General features: G+C 35.6%; 2 long non-coding RNA genes across 5 annotated transcripts; one reads left to right on the plus strand and one right to left on the minus strand.

Annotated features, from left to right (window-relative positions):
- LOC131361164 (uncharacterized) lies at positions 1-8,352 on the minus strand. The gene is made up of 4 exons (XR_009205970.1): positions 8,338-8,352; positions 2,949-4,272; positions 454-2,327; positions 1-368 (listed from the first exon to the last, which is right to left on the minus strand). It is a non-coding gene; the product is annotated as an uncharacterized LOC131361164 (long non-coding RNA).
- LOC131361169 (uncharacterized) lies at positions 3,442-25,210 on the plus strand. 4 transcript variants are annotated; one of them, XR_009205974.1, is made up of 4 exons: positions 3,442-3,581; positions 7,160-7,240; positions 7,498-11,934; positions 12,722-25,210. It is a non-coding gene; the product is annotated as an uncharacterized LOC131361169 (long non-coding RNA). The 4 variants fall into 4 exon arrangements; XR_009205971.1 differs by having other exon boundaries at positions 7,160-11,934; XR_009205972.1 differs by lacking the exon at positions 3,442-3,581 and having other exon boundaries at positions 4,266-7,628; positions 8,417-11,934.

The raw sequence follows: 25,210 nt of genomic DNA on the forward strand, positions 1-25,210 counted from the left end.
TCAATTCAGCTTAAATTTATTCGTACAATTCTTTTTCTGTTACAGGATTCTGGATATAGATTAAAATCCCTTATGAGCAAGCCTGAGGCGACGGTGGCAAGGAACAACTCCCTGAGATGACATGAGGAAGAAACCTTGAGAGGAACCAGGCTCAAAAGGGACCCCATCCTCTTATGGGTGACACCAGATGATGCGATTAGAATCATTACAGTCCACAGATGGAGAAGAGTAATGGACTAAATGGACTAAATGTGCCGAAGTGACGACTGCAGTGATGACGATTACAGCAGCATTTTGTAGAGAGAAATCTTCTGCATCCAGGTGTCTTCTATCCAGTTAAGTAAAGGTGAGGATTTTTTCCGGAAAATCTAGGAGTTAGAGAAAGAGAGAACAGATTGTTATTTTTATACCACAGTGTTTATCAGAAGGTGCTTATTTTAAAATAATACTTACTTAAATTTGAGCACCTCACCCTGGGTAGCCGTCAGGTATAATAGAGGAGGAAATGGTTTCCAGATGATCATACATACATGGACCTGCCTTCCTCAACATAATAATAATAATAATAATATTATATTTAAAAAAAAAATAAACTATGTTTTTGTAATGTAGTTTAATTTTAGCAAGGGAGATTTTAATTTTGTATACTGTTTTTGTTTAGGCAAAATCAAAATTCTTATAAAATACCTTTTTTGTTTGTTTTTTTGTTTAATGTCTCTAAATATATGTTTGACATTCTTTTTCACGTCATTTTTTGTCCAATTTGTCTAATTTAATGGGGACAACTACACATTTTGCGGCATCAGATTTCCAGGAGGGTTAAAGAAAATGTTTAAGCAACTGATTTGAGAACTTGAGAAATTGCCATGTAATAGAGAAACTGATACACAAACCTGAAAATGGCCCTATAAGTAATAAGAAAGAGTTAATAACGGTGATCTACTTATCTACCAAGGTGTTCTGACTCTTTCTGTATTAGTGAGCCAAGCCTGAGTGTTCTGTGTGTGTGTGTGTGTGTGTGAGAGACACGTGAGCCAGACACTCTTGAGCATCTCCAGGTTCATCTTCCACATCATCCAGACCAGGAGTCCATGTCTTTCAGACACAGAGGAAGAGTTTAGAGGGCGGCTCATGCCAGCAGCTGTCATCAGGTGAAACTCAGCGGGTTTGCACTTTGACGCAAGCTTTTTAACAACTTTTCAAAACTTTCAAAAGTATAGAAGGCTTCTGTACAGTGGTTCGCTTTGGCTCACGTGTTGGGCGTGTTCGTATACGTACACACACACACACACAGACACACACACACAGTCACATAGTCACACACTCAGAAAAACAAAATGCTCAGGCAAGGCGACCTAAGATAGAAAGAGGGAGACAAGCCATGAGAGGGGAAAAAAGCAGGAGCAGGTTTTTTTGGTTAAATTTTTTTTTTTTTTTCCAGAAATTTGAGATCAGATAAGTGGCTACAGGGGTTCATCACCAATTTTACTCAAAAAGCATAGGAACAACTGCCATTTATGCAAGAAGTATGAACTAAGTCTAAGACTTTGGACCCAGGGTGTAAAGTTTTGAGGAATTTTAGAACAGTGGCCAAATTCAGAATTCTGAAAGCCACCTCGATATATGGCAACCAGTTCATGTTTCGAGTTGAAAATAGGTGAGCCACTGTCTCCAGGTTTACCTGCTACAGATATTGCAAACATATCAGGTTTCGTCATCTTTTTATATACTTCACCCTCCTGCTTCTGAAAATTCCCATTAAGGGCCCGGGTATGAAAGTAAATATTGTCATTTACATTCATATTAGCAATCTGATTATGTAAACCATCACCAAGTGGATGAGTGTTGCCCCGTAACTTAACAAAAGCCAGATCTCGATCTGCATCAGTGTTACAAGATTGATTAAAATCAGCCTTGTAGACCAGTATAAAGTCTTCAGTAGGGAAAGCAATGAGTATTTTAGACTTCCCGAAACGTGGAGGCTTAACTACATGTAAAGCAGTCAAGACATAACCGTAACCATAATAACAGCCGAGTCCATTTGGAATAAAATTTACAAATTTCAAAGCATCAAACTTAGTGATTATTACACAAGGTATTTTGTGTTGAATCAGTAGCTCCATGTTGGCTTTATATTCTAAAACTTCTCCATTTTTATAAACTACTGGGCCATTTGTAGATTCTAGTTGATCAGTATATTTCTCTATAATGTCCTTCTTAAGCCATGGTGGATCTGATCTATTATTAGGCTGTGCATCTAAATATGCACTTTCATTACTATTTTGTTTGAAGATTTTTTGTAGAGTCCGGTAAAAATATGTGGAAACCTGTAAAATGAGAAAAAAATCAGTGTGAACACAGCATGACAATGATGATGATTAGTAGTTGCAGTAATCTTTACAGTATTTCTCCCATCTGGTTACTCAAATCTCAGTAATCACATTACACACAAACAAATGAATGATGTGTATTTGTTCAGGTAGAGTGTGTATCCAGATAATAACTATCAGTAATGACAGTGTGAGAGTTACAGTAAACAATAAACTAATAAACACACAACACTATACAAATACTGCATTTTTTCTGGAAATTTCATATTATGTTCATGTAGTTAACACAACATTATAGAAACCATTATTCATTTGAAATCTGATGGATTAATAACCTGGCAGTGCAGGATAAAGAAGTGTTTTAGGATGTACTATAAGTTTGTGTAAAATAAATATAAAGAATGTGGTAAGCTTAGCAAACACCATCAGCTATTCTTTTCCCCCAAATGCTTGTTGTCACTTGACTCTTGGCACTGAACACTAATTCAAGCAAGAACAAGCAAGCCTTTAGCTAACCTCACCCTTTAGCACAAGAGTTCAAGTCAGATAAATATGAAACTGAGGAGTCTAGTCATAAGTACATTAATGACAGTAATAAAATTGTTTGAAGACACTTACCATTTCCTTCTCTTGACAAGTATCACAGAGAAAATGAAGCCGATTCGTTTTCTATCGGTCGTCAGCCAATCATCTTCGTACAGGAAAGCTCACCAACAATTCCAAATTTGGGCAAAACCCTACCTACGTACCTTCAGGCTTCAAGAGTGACATGACTCATCCAAGTTTAGAAGGAAGAGCTTTACTGAGGGTGTTTCTCTGTGCTGTGTTGACACATCTCTTCAGCAAGCATTTGAAATGCTTTCTCTTATTTGTTTTCTTGTTGTAATATTCTAAAAACAGTGGTCTTTTTTCTCCTTCTTTGATCATTTTTTAAACTTTATTTTTCATTTCATTGCCTGTACCGCATATCCAATCTATCCTCGGGTCACGGGGAGCCTGTGCCTCAGACATCAAGGCAAGATAAACCCTGGACGGAGTGCCAACCCAACACAGGGCACACACAACGGGCAATTTAGAGACTCCAATCAACCTAGAAGCATGTCTTTGGACTGCAGGAGGAAACCCACCAAGCACAGGGAGAACATGCAAACTCCACACTGTACACAGTGAGTGGCAGCGAGACTTGAACCCAGGACGCTGGAGGTGTGGCGAATGCGCTAACCACTAAGCCAGATTATTTATGAAGTAAAGGTAAGATTGTGTAATGGCATTTTACATTCCTCTTTGAATGATCCTGATGTGGCTTATGTTTAACATTCTGACAAGATAAACTGGTAATTAAGATCATTTTGATAGCACGTGAAGGTGGCATGTTGCAATAAAACCCGAAAGTCACGTCGCGCTGTAACCTGAAATGTATTCCGTTTTCTCTGAACCTTAAGCATCAGTGTTTTTTGACATCATATGGCATTCGCCATTCCATTCTTCTCCACTTCATCTATTGATGTAAGGTGTGGTGGATGCAGGGTGGTTAGCTCCCTTTCAGAAACACTTAATAATACACCGTGCTAACAATGTTTTGATAATAAATGAAGAGGAACCAGAATCAAAAGGAATCTTTTTCTAAAAATCTATAAATCAATGTTAGAAATTTTGGCGATAATGATTCAGGAGACTGTTCCTGTTTATCTGTGCATTTCTACATATCTAGAATTAAAGGGAAACATTTCCTTCAATCACAACACATTCTTAGTCGTACTAAACAATATCTATATAGGTGGTTGCCTTCACACACATACGCAAAACCAGCGTACAATAATGATCAAGACAGTAACTGTGATAAAGATCCAAAATGTCCTTTATCATCACTTATCAGACATTCTGCATCCTCAGATTGTTGGTGTCTCCTGGACATGTCTGTAATCTTCTGGTTTCTCAGCTTCTAAGTAGGCAAAAAGAGAAGTCAGTGACAGTAACGCACACTTTCACTCTCTACATCAGAGTTTTTGTAAGAGTTAATGAATGAGATGGCCTTGGCCATTCAGGAAACCTGTAAGGTAAAAATAAAAGTGTAATAACAAGAGAATTGTTAACATAATAATTACTAGTACATATAGGAGCCATTTTTTTTTACAGTAACTCAGTATGTCTCTCTCATTAATGTACTCGTTCATCTCACCCTGACACTGTTATTGATTTTATAATGCTTGTTTTTCACATCAGCAGACACACCACCTCTCTTTATGACCAGATTACTTGTAGAATTGTTTAACATCTTACACCATGGCAAAAGCTGAATCTAAAAGGTCAAGATAATCTCTGGGCGTAGAGGTTCTGACAGAGCACTGGGCCCAGATTGGGGCACAATGCTTCTGCAGATTGGCGCAAAATGCTGTCAATCATTTTTCTGTGTTTCACCTCAAACGACTCTGAAAGACAGGGAACAACCAAGACACTATTGAAATGAACACTGAAGACTTTATAAACATCTTTTTGCATTATTTGTGTGATTTCTTGCTGTGAGAAATTCTCTCTAAAAGTTTTTACTTGCTGCTGTTATTACCACCCTGAGAAAGTTTTTATTCTAGCTCTAACACACCTAACTAACTTGAACTTTGATCGTTTTCTCTCATGATTTGTGTCACTTGCCCTTGATAAATAAGTTTTAGGGCAAAATTCATGCCAACCTCTGATTAGTCCTTTGTTGACTCATTTGAAGTTTTTTAACCAACTTTGTCTGTTTAATCATTTGTTTTCGAGTCATGAACATGTCTTCATTCTTATCTAAATAAAGTGTGCAGTTAGTATTAGAAGTCTAGTAAATGTTCTAGTAAAAACTATTACCTATACTACAGAACAGTTAATACACCAACTGCCTTTGAGAAAACACTGAAGTTCCTCCATTTCACCAAACACAAAAATCTTTTTTGTACATCTTGTTTACCAAATTCTAATATTTATGACCAGTTTTGTCTGGTTAATCATATTTCTTTTTTTAAATTTATGAACAACTTTTCATTTCTCTCTAATGGAAGTCAATGAAATCCTTCGACCTGATTGAAGAAACCACTTAAACTCTATCACCCTCAGATTTTTATTCCTTTATTTACATTCTACTATAAGGTTTAACTATTACTTTTCTAATGCAGGATCAATAATTAACATTTGGCAGATGCCCTTACCCAGAGCGACTTACATTTTTACCTCATTTTATACAACTGAGGTATAAGGGCCTTGCTCAGGGGCCCAGCAGTGGCAGCTTGTTGTACCTGGGACTCAAAACTACAACCTACTAACCAGTATTCCAACTCCTTAACCCCTAAGCTACCACAGAGCAAACCCAGCTTAAACTATACGTTCATAAGGATTACTAAATCAAGACTAAAATCATATGAACCTCAATAATGACAAAAGATGGATGAGTTCAAAACAGTCATTTTTTATTAAAAATACAATGAGCTTACAAATCTCAAAACTGAAAGGTGACAAGGAAATCCAGCATGCAGTAAAATTCTCTATGCTGGATATAGTGGTAGTGAAGCCCCTGTTCATCTGACACAGCACCAAGTACCTGAGTGATATCCCGGGTCCAATCAATGAACCATCTGGATCTGGATCTCCTGCAGTTTAACAACCTATCTGATTAAACTAAACAGATCCTACTTTAAGAGCTGGACTTTTCAGTTAATTTAATCAAAATCCATTAGAAAACATGTTCTATGTGATTTGTACATAAATGCCAGTTCACACTATACCGAGAAAGAAATGTCAAGTCAAAGTTGCTGCTATTTTTATTTAAATAATGGTTAGAGATTTAGTTGTCTACACATGGACAAACACACAAAGATCTTGAATTTCTTGTTGAATTTTCATTACCGTTTTCACTCTTGATGTGTCATTGAATTGTTGTTTTCAGATATGTGAATGTTGAATTTGTTAGATTTTGTTGTTGAGAACATATTTGAATGTTGAATTCATGTTGAATTGTTGTTTAAAACTATACATTGACAAGGATTACTAAAATAAGACTAAAATCATATGAATCTTAATCATGACAAAAGATGGATAAGTTTAAAACAGTCATTTTTATTAAATGTACAATGAGGTTACAAATCCATGCTCAACAATACACTTGAAAAAGTATCTGATGTTTTCACTTATATTTATTCTTAAAATTATCTATTAACTCCAGTTATGGTGTAGGGCCACATCTGGAGATGATTCAAGAAAAATACATTCCACTTTTCTTCATAAATCTTTTGTCTTAGTGAACAAATAAATGAAACACAAGGGGGCGCAATGCATTTGAAAAATAATCCTGATTCTCCAATAACAGCACTGTATGAAATGTTTATTCCTCTTATAACACAGACATCTGGAAAAACTACTAATTTATTATAAATTACGGATAAACTTTTTCTCTCTTTATAGTTCCACAGCTGTTGCTTAAGGTAGTAAGTGGTGTGTCATGTTGGTATGTTTAAAACACAGGAGATTTAGTTCAAATCCATTAAAAAAGTTTTCATTGAAATTTTATTAGAATTGTCGTTTTTAGACATTAAAACCTTGAATTTTTAAATGTTGAATTCTCACTGTGTTGTTTAAAAAATTTGAATTTTACATTTTCATTGAATTTTTATTAGATATTTGAAAATAGACTTTTTAAACTGTTGTTTTCAGACATTTGAATGTTGTTTTTTGATTGTCTTCTCATTTTCACTGATTTCTTTGTTGAATTTGTATCAATTGATCATGTTTACAGATTGCATAGATTTCATTGCAGACTCTTACAGATCATTGAATTCCAGCTGTATTTTATACAATTCCAGCTGTGAAGTTTTATAGTGAAGAAATTCTCACACAGTGGCCAGATTCAGGGGCAATCAGCTCATCTTTATCATTATAAACAGGTGAGCCACTGTCTCTAGGTTTACCTGCTACATACACTGTAAACCCTAGTGCTGTCATTACTTAAACAATCAAGTAATTCTCACTAAACATGACTTGAAAGTTCCTATTTTCTTCCCTTAACTCAAAAATATAAGTTAGTTTAACTTACTTACCTGCAAAATACTTGAACTTAACATTTAAACTTTTATGAACTCAAAATCCTGACCTATTAAAATAGCTCACGCTGGTCTCCCTTTGATATGATTGGCTATGTAAGGAGTTCTGCCTGGCAACAAGAGAACTAATGCACCGATTGGTAGATAATTACCAAAGGCGGTCCTTAATGCCTGTTGCTGATACCGCGAAGTTCAGGATTTGAGCTTCACGTCGTTCGCCATTTTAAGTTCAGTAAGTAAAATTATTATGTAGGTATAAACTTGAAAAATATGATTTTAATTGTGAAATTTGTTAGTTTAAATATTCATGGTACATTTCTATAATAAAGGACAACCCAGCCATCATTACAAATTCTCCAAAAACACTTTACATTACATTACAAAGAACATCAGCTATTACAAATGCACCAGGACACATCTGTGACTTCATACATGAATTCAGATGAAGAGTTTTACTCTTTTTCTTCTGAAATTTCCATTTCAAGTGTAAAAGTATACACTTTTCAGATTCATTTATTTTACCAAACTGAGTAATTTTTTTATCTGTTGTATGATTTTCTAAATTCAACCTTATAGATCAGCCACATGTCTCCAGCATAAAAAAGATGAACATTTCTGAGACATATACGTCCTCAAAAACACGTAAAGCAGTCTAAACATGACCGAAATAACTTTGTTTATGATGCATGGTGATTGTCAGCTCCATGCTGGCAACAAATTCATGAATTTCTCCATTTCTATAAATCATAGGACCATTAGTTAATTGAAAAATATTAAAAATTCGTATCAAACTGAGTCATCTTGAGAAATTAAATGCTGTAAATGTTTGCGTGAAATCAAAAAATATGTAAAACCTGTAAATGAAAAAAAAAAAGATTCTAAAATGACAACTTTTAAGTGTCTGCCAAATAATTTGTTTAAAAACTTTAGGAGACACTCACCAATTTCACGGAAGTTGTTTCAAGCCGACGACTGACACGAAAAAACCTAATCTGATTGTTTTTTTTTGTCTGTTGCCAGCCAATCATCTAGTAACAGATGGCAAAAGGATTTTCCTGCACCCTGTGTGAAGCTTTTCTAAAGAATCTCACATGACTCTATTTGACTCATCTCCACAAACCAGGAAACGGTGTATCAAGTCATTTCTTCATTCTAAGATTCATGATCTGTTTTGTCTAGTTAATCATTATATTTTACTTATGAACAACTTGTCCTATGTTCACCAGGATTACTAAAACAAGACTAAAATCATATGAATCTCAATAATGACAAAAGATGGATGAGTTCAGAACTGTCATTTTTATTACAAGTTCAATGAGTTTACAAATCTCTGAACACCAGACTAATATGGAAATTTTGAGGGCTGCAAGGGGAGGTTTCTGTTCCTGTGCTCTCTTCATCTTCTTATGTCGATCTTTCCATTCGATGCTCTTTCGTTGTTGTTGCTTCATCATTGACATTGTGAACATTTTCTTCTCAAATTTAGTTATACAGTGTAACAAATATACAAGGCTCGGTGGAATGGGATACATACAGAACAAAAAAATGGTAAGAATGAAATACAACTTGTGTATTTATACATAATTTTATATTTTTCTGTGTGTTGTATCTTGTAAGTGACTAATCTGCCGTAACATAAGAATTTCCCTCATGGGATCAATAAAGTATATCTATCTAGCTATCTACAACTTATATTTCTGGTGTTCAGACCCAGGGTAGAAACTGTTGAGATATTGTAGAACAGAAACCATAAATCTGTGAAGGATCTCCAGGGAATGTAATGCAGCCCCGATATATGCCAATCATTTCATCTTTAGCGTTGAAAATAGGAGACCCACTGTCTCCACTATTACCTGCTACAGATATTATAAACTCATCGGTACAGGATTGTGCCTTCATGCCTAAATTTTGAGGGAGTATTTTACCATCCTGCCTCTGAAAATTCCAGTTCTGAGATAAAGTGTAAAAGTATATATTGTCAGTATCCTTCACGTTACCAATCTGACTATGTAGACCAGGACCAAGTGGAGTAGTATCTCCGAACAATTTAATAAAGGCTTGATCTCTGTTCGGATCCGTCTTACAGGATTTTGTGAAGCAAGCCTTATAGATCAGTGCTTTGTTTTCCGTAGAGAAAATACTCAGTATCTCTGAGTTTGCTGCGTCCTCAGTGACATGTAGGGCAGTAAGGATATGCCCGTCCCCGTAGTAACAGCCCAGACCACGAGTGACTGTTTTTGATGTAATAATTTCTATCAAGCAAGGTTGTTTCGCTCTGATCATAGGTTGTAATTCATCATTATATTCTTTTAATGTGTTGTTCATAAGAAGTATGGGTCCGTTTGAATATTGTAATTTTTCTAGACATTGTTTTGTAATATCTGGTTTATGCAAGTAATAATTCTGTAAATGAGTCATATTGATAGCACTGAAATGAAATGGAATGGAACGCTGAAAGAACTGTCCACACGTCCGCGTCCGAAGCGCTGTGTGCGTCCAGGTCAGAGCCAGGGGTTTTTATATGCTCGTTTACTCCGCCCCTCAGCCGCAACCCGCTCAGCTGCATGTACACGTCATGTTTTCGAGAATTTTCTCGAGACTTCTATGGCATCAATTTCACGGCATAAGTATCAGTGTCATAAAAAAATATATAATATGCGCTAATTACATAATTGAGTACAAAATGTGAAAAATAACAAGAAAAACAAACTAAAAGAAAAGAACACAAAATAATAGGAATTGAAAAAAACTAAATTTTATTTTCCTTGCCTACTTTCTTACTGGCTAGAGAACGGTTGTCAGTTGAGAACCAGTGGACCAATGGAGACTTTTATCCCGCCCCCTAATCTGCATTTTTTTTTATTTGCACAAATGAGCAACTTGGAAAAGAGAGCGAAGAAATCTGAAGCGTGAATAAAGAGAAAATTTCATTATGAGCAAAGAAAGCAAGGAAAATAAAATTTTCTTTTTAATTCCTAGAATTTTGTGTCCTTTTAGTTTCTTTTCTAATTTTTTAAATTTTGTGTTCAATTCTGTGATTTGCGAGATTTATATTTGTTTTACAACAATCATACTTTTGGTGTAAAATTGACACCACAGACTTTCATTGCCTTCAAATCCCCACATTGCAACATGTTCAGTTCACTCTTCTACACAGACATCTGTTTCTCCTCAGACAGGGAAAACCCCTGGAGAACAGCCAAGACTCTAGCTGTATTCAAATGAAGACTGAAGACATTAAAAACATTGCAAAAACATCATTTGTGTGTTTTCTTGCTGTGAGAAATCCTCTCTAAAAGAGCTTTTGCTTGCTGCCATTATTACAAAGTTCTTATTCAAGACCGTGAACAATCTGACTCAAATCACATAACCCACACTCATGAGAACCCTTGGGTTGGTCTTTAGACTTCTTGAAGCTCTCAACCTGGCCCTGAAGTTCTGCTTTCTCTTGTGAGACTCTTTTTTGTCTTCTGAAAAGCAGTAACAACTCTGGAGAATGAAGGAGGACCAGTTCTCCTTTGTTCAAGCTGAAACTATATTGATGTGAGGGCACTGTCCCAACATCCCCTACAAAACTGTTTCAGCCAGTGTCAATCAGCCTCATGATAGCAGAGACATCAACTCTCATTATGGCAGGATTAAATTGCAGAATTGTTTAACATCTTACACCATAGCAATGGCTGAATCTAAAAGGTCATGGTAATCTCTGGGTTTAGAGGTTCTGATAGAACACTGGGCCCAGATTGAGGCCCAATGGTCTCAATCATTTTTCTGGATCAGGCAAGGTCAGAAACAGAAAGATCTTTTAGAACACTTTTGTGCTGTTTGTCAGAATTAACATGACATATTTCCTGGGCAAGGGGACTTCCAAGCAAGAAAAAAAAATTAAAACTCATCTTGAAAGGAGCGTGCACATAAGAAACAGCTTCCTCACTTTTCACAATATGTTCAACTACAACACGCTGTACCTCTGGAGGATTCACATCAGGCACTGACACTCTCCACACTTCTTCTCTGTTCACATCGTCACTCTGATTACACGTTAATTTGGCTCTTAAATTCACAATATAAGAATTAAAGAACAGGTTAAAACTGTACATGAAAGTTTTGAAGCTTGAATTTATTTTCAACCTTGAATTGATGTTCAACTGGAAAGGATTACTAAAACAAGACTAAAATCTAAACTTCCTGTAGAGGCAGAGATGGACAGTAACGAAGTACATTTACTTGAGTACTGTACTTAAGTACACGTTTTGAGTATTATTTTTTCTGGAAACTTGTTACTTTAACTTTACTCCATTTGAAAGACAAATATTGTACTTTTTACTCCACTACATTTCTGTCAAGGTCACTGAGTAGAAAGTAGTTACGTTAATCAGAGGATGATTTTTTTCACTCTTGTAGCGTCACGTGTCGTGAAGTTCAGTGGTTTTCCGTCATTTTTTTAACTCAATTGACCAAAGGCGGTCCTTAATGCCTGTTGCTGATACCGCGAAGTTCAGGATTTGAGCTTCACGTCGTTCGCCATTTTAAGTTCAGTAAGTAAAATTATTATGTAGGTATAAACTTGAAAAATATGACTTTAATTGTGAAATTTGTTAGTTTAAATATTCATGGTACATTTCTATAATAAAGGACAACCCAGCCATCATTACAAATTCTCCAAAAACACTTTACATTACATTACAAAGAACATCAGCTATTACAAATGCACCAGGACACATCTGTGACTTCATACATGAATTCAGATGAAGAGTTTTACTCTTTTTCTTCTGAAATTTCCATTTCAAGTGTAAAAGTATACACTTTTCAGATTCATTTATTTTACCAAACTGAGTAATTTTTTTATCTGTTGTATGATTTTCTAAATTCAACCTTATAGATCAGCCACATGTCTCCAGCATAAAAAAGATGAACATTTCTGAGACATATACGTCCTCAAAAACACGTAAAGCAGTCTAAACATGACCGAAATAACTTTGTTTATGATGCATGGTGATTGTCAGCTCCATGCTGGCAACAAATTCATGAATTTCTCCATTTCTATAAATCATAGGACCATTAGTTAATTGAAAAATATTAAAAATTCGTATCAAACTGAGTCATCTTGAGAAATTAAATGCTGTAAATGTTTGCGTGAAATCAAAAAATATGTAAAACCTGTAAATGAAAAAAAAAAGATTCTAAAATGACAACTTTTAAGTGTCTGCCAAATAATTTGTTTAAAAACTTTAGGAGACACTCACCAATTTCACGGAAGTTGTTTCAAGCCGACGACTGACACGAAAAAACCTAATCTGATTGGTTTTTTTTGTCTGTTGCCAGCCAATCATCTAGTAACAGATGGCAAAAGGATTTTCCTGCACCCTGTGTGAAGCTTTTCTAAAGAATCTCACATGACTCTATTTGACTCATCTCCACAAACCAGGAAACGGTGTATCAAGTCATTTCTTCATTCTAAGATTCATGATCTGTTTTGTCTAGTTAATCATTATATTTTACTTATGAACAACTTGTCCTATGTTCACCAGGATTACTAAAACAAGACTAAAATCATATGAATCTCAATAATGACAAAAGATGGATGAGTTCAGAACTGTCATTTTTATTACAAGTTCAATGAGTTTACAAATCTCTGAACACCAGACTAATATGGAAATTTTGAGGGCTGCAAGGGGAGGTTTCTGTTCCTGTGCTCTCTTCATCTTCTTATGTCGATCTTTCCATTCGATGCTCTTTCGTTGTTGTTGCTTCATCATTGACATTGTGAACATTTTCTTCTCAAATTTAGTTATACAGTGTAACAAATATACAAGGCTCGGTGGAATGGGATACACACAGAACAAAAAAATGGTAAGAATGAAATACAACTTGTGTATTTATACATAATTTTATATTTTTCTGTGTTGTATCTTGTAAGTGACTAATCTGCTGTAACATAAGAATTTCCCTCATGGGATCAATAAACTATATCTATCTAGCTATCTACAACTTATATTTCTGGTGTTCAGACCCAGGGTAGAAACTGTTGAGATATTGTAGAACAGAAACCATAAATCTGTGAAGGATCTCCAGGGAATGTAATGCAGCCCCGATATATGCCAATCATTTCATCTTTAGCGTTGAAAATAGGAGACCCACTGTCTCCACTATTACCTGCTACAGATATTATAAACTCATCGGTACAGGATTGTGCCTTCATGCCTAAATTTTGAGGGAGTATTTTACCATCCTGCCTCTGAAAATTCCAGTTCTGAGATAAAGTGTAAAAGTATATATTGTCAGTATCCTTCACGTTACCAATCTGACTATGTAGACCAGGACCAAGTGGAGTAGTATCTCCAAACAATTTAATAAAGGCTTGATCTCTGTTCGGATCCGTCTTACAGGATTTTGTGAAGCAAGCCTTATAGATCAGTGCTTTGTTTTCCGTAGAGAAAATACTCAGTATCTCTGAGTTTGCTGCGTCCTCAGTGACATGTAGGGCAGTAAGGATATGCCCGTCCCCGTAGTAACAGCCCAGACCACGAGTGACTGTTTTTGATGTAATAATTTCTATCAAGCAAGGTTGTTTCGCTCTGATCATAGGTTGTAATTCATCATTATATTCTTTTAATGTGTTGTTCATAAGAAGTATGGGTCCGTTTGAATATTGTAATTTTTCTAGACATTGTTTTGTAATATCTGGTTTATGCAAGTAATAATTCTGTAAATGAGTCATATTGATAGCACTGAAATGAAATGGAATGGAACGCTGAAAGAACTGTCCACACGTCCGCGTCCGAAGCGCTGTGTGCGTCCAGGTCAGAGCCAGGGGTTTTTATATGCTCGTTTACTCCGCCCCTCAGCCGCAACCCGCTCAGCTGCATGTACACGTCATGTTTTCGAGAATTTTCTCGAGACTTCTATGGCATCAATTTCACGGCATAAGTATCAGTGTCATAAAAAAATATATAATATGCGCTAATTACATAATTGAGTACAAAATGTGAAAAATAACAAGAAAAACAAACTAAAAGAAAAGAACACAAAATAATAGGAATTGAAAAAAACTAAATTTTATTTTCCTTGCCTACTTTCTTACTGGCTAGAGAACGGTTGTCAGTTGAGAACCAGTGGACCAATGGAGACTTTTATCCTGCCCCCTAATCTGCATTTTTTTTTATTTGCACAAATGAGCAACTTGGAAAAGAGAGCGAAGAAATCTGAAGCGTGAATAAAGAGAAAATTTCATTATGAGCAAAGAAAGCAAGGAAAATAAAATTTTCTTTTTAATTCCTAGAATTTTGTGTCCTTTTAGTTTCTTTTCTAATTTTTTAAATTTTGTGTTCAATTCTGTGATTTGCGAGATTTATATTTGTTTTACAACAATCATACTTTTGGTGTAAAATTGACACCACAGACTTTCATTGCCTTCAAATCCCCACATTGCAACATGTTCAGTTCACTCTTCTACACAGACATCTGTTTCTCCTCAGACAGGGAAAACCCCTGGAGAACAGCCAAGACTCTAGCTGTATTCAAATGAAGACTGAAGACATTAAAAACATTGCAAAAACATCATTTGTGTGTTTTCTTGCTGTGAGAAATCCTCTCTAAAAGAGCTTTTGCTTGCTGCCATTATTACAAAGTTCTTATTCAAGACCGTGAACAATCTGACTCAAATCACATAACCCACACTCATGAGAACCCTTGGGTTGGTCTTTAGACTTCTTGAAGCTCTCAACCTGGCCCTGAAGTTCTGCTTTCTCTTGTGAGACTCTTTTTTGTCTTCTGAAAAGCAGTAACAACTCTGGAGAATGAAGGAGGACCAGTTCTCCTTTGTTCAAGCTGAAACTATATTGATGTGAGGGCACTGTCCCAACATCCCCTACAAAACTGTTTCAGCCAGTGTCAATCAGCCTCATGATAGCAGAGACATCAACTCTCATTATGGCAGGATTAAATTGCAGAATTGTTTAACATCTTACACCATAGCAATGGCTGAATCTAAAAGGTCATGGTAATCTCTGGGTTTAGAGGTTCTGATAGAACACTGGGCCCAGATTGAGGCCCAATGGTCTCAATCATTTTTCTGGATCAGGCAAGGTCAGAAACAGAAAGATCTTTTAGAACACTTTTGTGCTGTTTGTCAGAATTAACATGACATATTTCCTGGGCAAGGGGACTTCCAAGCAAGAAAAAAAAATTAAAACTCATCTTGAAAGGAGCGTGCACATAAGAAACAGCTTCCTCACTTTTCACAATATGTTCAACTACAACACGCTGTACCTCTGGAGGATTCACATCAGGCACTGACACTCTCCACACTTCTTCTCTGTTCACATCGTCACTCTGATTACACGTTAATTTGGCTCTTAAATTCACAATATAAGAATTAAAGAACAGGTTAAAACTGTACATGAAAGTTTTGAAGCTTGAATTTATTTTCAACCTTGAATTGATGTTCAACTGGAAAGGATTACTAAAACAAGACTAAAATCTAAACTTCCTGTAGAGGCAGAGATGGACAGTAACGAAGTACATTTACTTGAGTACTGTACTTAAGTACACGTTTTGAGTATTATTTTTTCTGGAAACTTGTTACTTTAACTTTACTCCATTTGAAAGACAAATATTGTACTTTTTACTCCACTACATTTCTGTCAAGGTCACTGAGTAGAAAGTAGTTACGTTAATCAGAGGATGATTTTTTTCACTCTTGTAGCGTCACGTGTCGTGAAGTTCAGTGGTTTTCCGTCATTTTTTAACTCAATTGACCAAAGGCGGTCCTTAATGCCTGTTGCTGATACCGCGAAGTTCAGGATTTGAGCTTCACGTCGTTCGCCATTTTAAGTTCAGTAAGTAAAATTATTATGTAGGTATAAACTTGAAAAATATGATTTTAATTGTGAAATTTGTTAGTTTAAATATTCATGGTACATTTCTATAATAAAGGACAACCCAGCCATCATTACAAATTCTCCAAAAACACTTTACATTACATTACAAAGAACATCAGCTATTACAAATGCACCAGGACACATCTGTGACTTCATACATGAATTCAGATGAAGAGTTTTACTCTTTTTCTTCTGAAATTTCCATTTCAAGTGTAAAAGTATACACTTTTCAGATTCATTTATTTTACCCGTCTGAGTCGATTTTTTTCATCTGTTGCACGATTTTGTAAATTCAACCTTATAGATCAGCCACATGTCTCCAGCATAAAAAAGATGAACATTTCTGAGACATATACGTCCTCAAAAACACGTAAAGCAGTCTAAACATGACCGAAATAACTTTGTTTATGATGCATGGTGATTGTCAGCTCCATGCTGGGAACAAATTCATGAATTTGTCCATTTCTATAAATCATAGGACCATTAGTTAATTGAAAAATATTAAAAATTCGTATCAAACTGAGTCATCTTGAGAAATTAAATGCTGTAAATGTTTGCGTGAAATCAAAAAATATGTAAAACCTGTAAATGAAAAAAAAAAAGATTCTAAAATGACAACTTTTAAGTGTCTGCCAAATAATTTGTTTAAAAACTTTAGGAGACACTCACCAATTTCACGGAAGTTGTTTCAAGCCGACGACTGACACGAAAAAACCTAATCTGATTGTTTTTTTTTGTCTGTTGCCAGCCAATCATCTAGTAACAGATGGCAAAAGGATTTTCCTGCACCCTGTGTGAAGCTTTTCTAAAGAATCTCACATGACTCTATTTGACTCATCTCCACAAACCAGGAAACGGTGTATCAAGTCATTTCTTCATTCTAAGATTCATGATCTGTTTTGTCTAGTTAATCATTATATTTTACTTATGAACAACTTGTCCTATGTTCACCAGGATTACTAAAACAAGACTAAAATCATATGAATCTCAATAATGACAAAAGATGGATGAGTTCAGAACTGTCATTTTTATTACAAGTTCAATGAGTTTACAAATCTCTGAACACCAGACTAATATGGAAATTTTGAGGGCTGCAAGGGGAGGTTTCTGTTCCTGTGCTCTCTTCATCTTCTTATGTCGATCTTTCCATTCAATGCTCTTTCGTTGTTGTTGCTTCATCATTGACATTGTGAACATTTTCTTCTCAAATTTAGTTATACAGTGTAACAAATATACAAGGCTCGGTGGAATGGGATACACACAGAACAAAAAAATGGTAAGAATGAAATACAACTTGTGTATTTATACATAATTTTATATTTTTCTGTGTTGTATCTTGTAAGTGACTAATCTGCTGTAACATAAGAATTTCCCTCATGGGATCAATAAACTATATCTATCTAGCTATCTACAACTTATATTTCTGGTGTTCAGACCCAGGGTAGAAACTGTTGAGATATTGTAGAACAGAAACCATAAATCTGTGAAGGATCTCCAGGGAATGTAATGCAGCCCCGATATATGCCAATCATTTCATCTTTAGCGTTGAAAATAGGAGACCCACTGTCTCCACTATTACCTGCTACAGATATTATAAACTCATCGGTACAGGATTGTGCCTTCATGCCTAAATTTTGAGGGAGTATTTTACCATCCTGCCTCTGAAAATTCCAGTTCTGAGATAAAGTGTAAAAGTATATATTGTCAGTATCCTTCACGTTACCAATCTGACTATGTAGACCAGGACCAAGTGGAGTAGTATCTCCAAACAATTTAATAAAGGCTTGATCTCTGTTCGGATCCGTCTTACAGGATTTTGTGAAGCAAGCCTTATAGATCAGTGCTTTGTTTTCCGTAGAGAAAATACTCAGTATCTCTGAGTTTGCTGCGTCCTCAGTGACATGTAGGGCAGTAAGGATATGCCCGTCCCCGTAGTAACAGCCCAGACCACGAGTGACTGTTTTTGATGTAATAATTTCTATCAAGCAAGGTTGTTTCGCTCTGATCATAGGTTGTAATTCATCATTATATTCTTTTAATGTGTTGTTCATAAGAAGTATGGGTCCATTTGAATATTGTAATTTTTCTAGACATTGTTTTGTAATATTTGGTTTATGCAAGTAATAATTCTGTAAATGAGTCATATTGATAGCACTGAAATGAAATGGAATGGAACGCTGAAAGAACTGTCCACACGTCCGCGTCCGAAGCACTGTGTGCGTCCAGGTCAGAGCCAGGGGTTTTTATATGCTCGTTTACTCCGCCCCTCAGCCGCAACCCGCTCAGCTGCATGTACACGTCATGTTTTCGAGAATTTTCTCGAGACTTCTATGGCATCAATTTCACGGCATAAGTATCAGTGTCATAAAAAAATATATAATATGCGCTAATTACATAATTGAGTACAAAATGTGAAAAATAACAAGAAAAACAAACTAAAAGAAAAGAACACAAAATAATAGGAATTGAAAAAAACTAAATTTTATTTTCCTTGCCTACTTTCTTACTGGCTAGAGAACGGTTGTCAGTTGAGAACCAGTGGACCAATGGAGACTTTTATCCTGCCCCCTAATCTGCATTTTTTTTTATTTGCACAAATGAGCAACTTGGAAAAGAGAGCGAAGAAATCTGAAGCGTGAATAAAGAGAAAATTTCATTATGAGCAAAGAAAGCAAGGAAAATAAAATTTTCTTTTTAATTCCTAGAATTTTGTGTCCTTTTAGTTTCTTTTCTAATTTTTTAAATTTTGTGTTCAATTCTGTGATTTGCGAGATTTATATTTGTTTTACAACAATCATACTTTTGGTGTAAAATTGACACCACAGACTTTCATTGCCTTCAAATCCCCACATTGCAACATGTTCAGTTCACTCTTCTACACAGACATCTGTTTCTCCTCAGACAGGGAAAACCCCTGGAGAACAGCCAAGACTCTAGCTGTATTCAAATGAAGACTGAAGACATTAAAAACATTGCAAAAACATCATTTGTGTGTTTTCTTGCTGTGAGAAATCCTCTCTAAAAGAGCTTTTGCTTGCTGCCATTATTACAAAGTTCTTATTCAAGACCGTGAACAATCTGACTCAAATCACATAACCCACACTCATGAGAACCCTTGGGTTGGTCTTTAGACTTCTTGAAGCTCTCAACCTGGCCCTGAAGTTCTGCTTTCTCTTGTGAGACTCTTTTTTGTCTTCTGAAAAGCAGTAACAACTCTGGAGAATGAAGGAGGACCAGTTCTCCTTTGTTCAAGCTGAAACTATATTGATGTGAGGGCACTGTCCCAACATCCCCTACAAAACTGTTTCAGCCAGTGTCAATCAGCCTCATGATAGCAGAGACATCAACTCTCATTATGGCAGGATTAAATTGCAGAATTGTTTAACATCTTACACCATAGCAATGGCTGAATCTAAAAGGTCATGGTAATCTCTGGGTTTAGAGGTTCTGATAGAACACTGGGCCCAGATTGAGGCCCAATGGTCTCAATCATTTTTCTGGATCAGGCAAGGTCAGAAACAGAAAGATCTTTTAGAACACTTTTGTGCTGTTTGTCAGAATTAACATGACATATTTCCTGGGCAAGGGGACTTCCAAGCAAGAAAAAAAAATTAAAACTCATCTTGAAAGGAGCGTGCACATAAGAAACAGCTTCCTCACTTTTCACAATATGTTCAACTACAACACGCTGTACCTCTGGAGGATTCACATCAGGCACTGACACTCTCCACACTTCTTCTCTGTTCACATCGTCACTCTGATTACACGTTAATTTGGCTCTTAAATTCACAATATAAGAATTAAAGAACAGGTTAAAACTGTACATGAAAGTTTTGAAGCTTGAATTTATTTTCAACCTTGAATTGATGTTCAACTGGAAAGGATTACTAAAACAAGACTAAAATCTAAACTTCCTGTAGAGGCAGAGATGGACAGTAACGAAGTACATTTACTTGAGTACTGTACTTAAGTACACGTTTTGAGTATTATTTTTTCTGGAAACTTGTTACTTTAACTTTACTCCATTTGAAAGACAAATATTGTACTTTTTACTCCACTACATTTCTGTCAAGGTCACTGAGTAGAAAGTAGTTACGTTAATCAGAGGATGATTTTTTTCACTCTTGTAGCGTCACGTGTCGTGAAGTTCAGTGGTTTTCCGTCATTTTTTTAACTCAATTGACCAAAGGCGGTCCTTAATGCCTGTTGCTGATACCGCGAAGTTCAGGATTTGAGCTTCACGTCGTTCGCCATTTTAAGTTCAGTAAGTAAAATTATTATGTAGGTATAAACTTGAAAAATATGATTTTAATTGTGAAATTTGTTAGTTTAAATATTCATGGTACATTTCTATAATAAAGGACAACCCAGCCATCATTACAAATTCTCCAAAAACACTTTACATTACATTACAAAGAACATCAGCTATTACAAATGCACCAGGACACATCTGTGACTTCATACATGAATTCAGATGAAGAGTTTTACTCTTTTTCTTCTGAAATTTCCATTTCAAGTGTAAAAGTATACACTTTTCAGATTCATTTATTTTACCAAACTGAGTAATTTTTTTTATCTGTTGTATGATTTTCTAAATTCAACCTTATAGATCAGCCACATGTCTCCAGCATAAAAAAGATGAACATTTCTGAGACATATACGTCCTCAAAAACACGTAAAGCAGTCTAAACATGACCGAAATAACTTTGTTTATGATGCATGGTGATTGTCAGCTCCATGCTGGGAACAAATTCATGAATTTGTCCATTTCTATAAATCATAGGACCATTAGTTAATTGAAAAATATTAAAAATTCGTATCAAACTGAGTCATCTTGAGAAATTAAATGCTGTAAATGTTTGCGTGAAATCAAAAAATATGTAAAACCTGTAAATGAAAAAAAAAAGATTCTAAAATGACAACTTTTAAGTGTCTGCCAAATAATTTGTTTAAAAACTTTAGGAGACACTCACCAATTTCACGGAAGTTGTTTCAAGCCGACGACTGACACGAAAAAACCTAATCTGATTGTTTTTTTTTGTCTGTTGCCAGCCAATCATCTAGTAACAGATGGCAAAAGGATTTTCCTGCACCCTGTGTGAAGCTTTTCTAAAGAATCTCACATGACTCTATTTGACTCATCTCCACAAACCAGGAAACGGTGTATCAAGTCATTTCTTCATTCTAAGATTCATGATCTGTTTTGTCTAGTTAATCATTATATTTTACTTATGAACAACTTGTCCTATGTTCACCAGGATTACTAAAACAAGACTAAAATCATATGAATCTCAATAATGACAAAAGATGGATGAGTTCAGAACTGTCATTTTTATTACAAGTTCAATGAGTTTACAAATCTCTGAACACCAGACTAATATGGAAATTTTGAGGGCTGCAAGGGGAGGTTTCTGTTCCTGTGCTCTCTTCATCTTCTTATGTCGATCTTTCCATTCGATGCTCTTTCGTTGTTGTTGCTTCATCATTGACATTGTGAACATTTTCTTCTCAAATTTAGTTATACAGTGTAACAAATATACAAGGCTCGGTGGAATGGGATACATACAGAACAAAAAAATGGTAAGAATGAAATACAACTTGTGTATTTATACATAATTTTATATTTTTCTGTGTGTTGTATCTTGTAAGTGACTAATCTGCCGTAACATAAGAATTTCCCTCATGGGATCAATAAAGTATATCTATCTAGCTATCTACAACTTATATTTCTGGTGTTCAGACCCAGGGTAGAAACTGTTGAGATATTGTAGTACAGAAACCATAAATCTGTGAAGGATCTCCAGGGAATGTAATGCACCCCCGATATATGCCAATCATTTCATCTTTAGCGTTGAAAATAGGAGACCCACTGTCTCCACTATTACCTGCTACAGATATTATAAACTCATCGGTACAGGATTGTGCCTTCATGCCTAAATTTTGAGGGAGTATTTTACCATCCTGCCTCTGAAAATTCCAGTTCTGAGATAAAGTGTAAAAGTATATATTGTCAGTATCCTTCACGTTACCAATCTGACTATGTAGACCAGGACCAAGTGGAGTAGTATCTCCGAACAATTTAATAAAAGCTTGATCTCTGTTCGGATCCGTCTTACAGGATTTTGTGAAGCAAGCCTTATAGATCAGTGCTTTGTTTTCCGTAGAGAAAATACTCAGTATCTCTGAGTTTGCTGCGTCCTCAGTGACATGTAGGGCAGTAAGGATATGCCCGTCCCCGTAGTAACAGCCCAGACCACGAGTGACTGTTTTTGATGTAATAATTTCTATCAAGCAAGGTTGTTTCGCTCTGATCATAGGTTGTAATTCATCATTATATTCTTTTAATGTGTTGTTCATAAGAAGTATGGGTCCGTTTGAATATTGTAATTTTTCTAGACATTGTTTTGTAATATCTGGTTTATGCAAGTAATAATTCTGTAAATGAGTCATATTGATAGCACTGAAATGAAATGGAATGGAACGCTGAAAGAACTGTCCACACGTCCGCGTCCGAAGCGCTGTGTGCGTCCAGGTCAGAGCCAGGGGTTTTTATATGCTCGTTTACTCCGCCCCTCAGCCACAACCCGCTCAGCTGCATGTACACGTCATGTTTTCGAGAATTTTCTCGAGACTTCTATGGCATCAATTTCACGGCATAAGTATCAGTGTCATAAAAAAAATATATAATATGCGCTAATTACATAATTGAGTACAAAATGTGAAAAATAACAAGAAAAACAAACTAAAAGAAAAGAACACAAAATAATAGGAATTGAAAAAAACTAAATTTTATTTTCCTTGCCTACTTTCTTACTGGCTAGAGAACGGTTGTCAGTTGAGAACCAGTGGACCAATGGAGACTTTTATCCCGCCCCCTAATCTGCATTTTTTTTTATTTGCACAAATGAGCAACTTGGAAAAGAGAGCGAAGAAAACTGAAGCGTGAATAAACACAAAATTTCATTATGAGCAAAGAAAGCAAGGAAAATAAAATTTTCTTTTTAATTCCTAGAATTTTGTGTCCTTTTAGTTTCTTTTCTAATTTTTTAAATTTTGTGTTCAATTCTGTGATTTGCGAGATTTATATTTGTTTTACAACAATCATACTTTTGGTGTAAAATTGACACCACAGACTTTCATTGCCTTCAAATCCCCACATTGCAACATGTTCAGTTCACTCTTCTACACAGACATCTGTTTCTCCTCAGACAGGGAAAACCCCTGGAGAACAGCCAAGACTCTAGCTGTATTCAAATGAAGACTGAAGACATTAAAAACATTGCAAAAACATCATTTGTGTGTTTTCTTGCTGTGAGAAATCCTCTCTAAAAGAGCTTTTGCTTGCTGCCATTATTACAAAGTTCTTATTCAAGACCGTGAACAATCTGACTCAAATCACATAACCCACACTCATGAGAACCCTTGGGTTGGTCTTTAGACTTTTTAAATCTCTCACCCTGGCCCTGAAGTTCTTTGTTTGTCTTCTGAAAAGCAGTAACAACTCTGGAGAAAGGATCAGTTTTTCTTTGTTCAAGCTGAAACTATATTGAGATACAAAACCGTTTCAGTCAGTGTCAATCAGCCTCACTACAGCAGACACACCACCTCTCTTTATGACCAGATTACTTGTACAATTGTTTAACATCTTACACCATGGAAAAAGCTGAATCTAAAAAGTCAAGTTTATCTCTGGGTGTAGAGGTTCTGACAGAACACTGGGCCCAAATTGGGACACAATGGTCTCAATAATTTTTCTGGACCAGGCGAGGTTAGAAACAGAAAGATCTTGTAGAACACTTTTGTGCTGTTTCTCAAAATGAACATGACTTATTTCCTGGGTGAGGGGACTTCCAAGCAAGAAAAAAAATAAAACTCATCTTGAAAGGAGCGTGCACATAAGAAACAGCTTCCTCACTTTTTAAAATAAAATATGTATAGGATTCACATCAGGCACTGACACTCTTCACATTTCTTCTATGTTCACATCAGCACTCCGATTACAAATTAATTTAATTAATGTATGTAAATGCAAGAAATGGGATTCAAATTGAAAACTTCCACCATTTTGGACATGTCCCCCATGTCCCCACTGGAAATTACGCCCCTGCTCTTGGCAGAGTGGAGGGCAGAGGCAATGAAAAGAGCAACCTGAATAGAAAAAGAAAATCACAGCAACTCCCGAGAAAGGGTGCATGCAACTGAGTGTTGTTTGAGTCCCAGGTACAACAAGCTGCCACTGCTGGGCCCCTGAGCAAGGCCCTTAAACCTCAATTGCTTATTTGTATAAAAATGAATGAGTAAGGGTATCTGCCAAATGTAAGTGTTATTTATTGATCCTGCATAAGAAAAGTCATTGCTAAATCTTATAGTAGAATTCAAATTTTATTAAAGGAATAGAACTTCATAAAAACCTAGGAATAAAAAGAAAAATGATAAACCAGGTCATAAGTATTAGAATTAGGCTTAGTCGGTAAACTTGATCTACTTAATGAAAAACAAAAAAATGATTTCTGTTGTTGGTGAAATGGTGGAACTTTAGTGTTTATTTGTAAGCAGTTGGTGTCTGTAGTATATAGTTAAAGCTTTTACTAGAGTTCCAATACTAACTGAACACTTTATTTAGATAAGATTGAAGACATGTTCATGACTCAAAAACAAATGATTAAAATCACAAAGTTGGTTATAAAACTTTCAATAAAAGGAAAATAAAACCCTTCAACTCAGTTATCAAAATCAAAGTTCAAAAAATAAATGTTGTATTTAGGTGTGTTTCGTTTATTCAGAGCTGGAATAAAAACTTCCTCACTGTGGCAATAACAGCAGCAAGCGAAAACTGTTAGAAAGAATTTCTCACAGCAAGAAATCACAGAAATAATGCAAAAATATGTTTCTAAAATCTTCAGTGTTCATTTGAATAGTATCTTGGTTGTTC

The sequence above is a fragment of the Hemibagrus wyckioides genome, linkage group LG01, assembly GCF_019097595.1.
Source record: "Hemibagrus wyckioides isolate EC202008001 linkage group LG01, SWU_Hwy_1.0, whole genome shotgun sequence".
NCBI lineage: Eukaryota > Metazoa > Chordata > Actinopteri > Siluriformes > Bagridae > Hemibagrus > Hemibagrus wyckioides.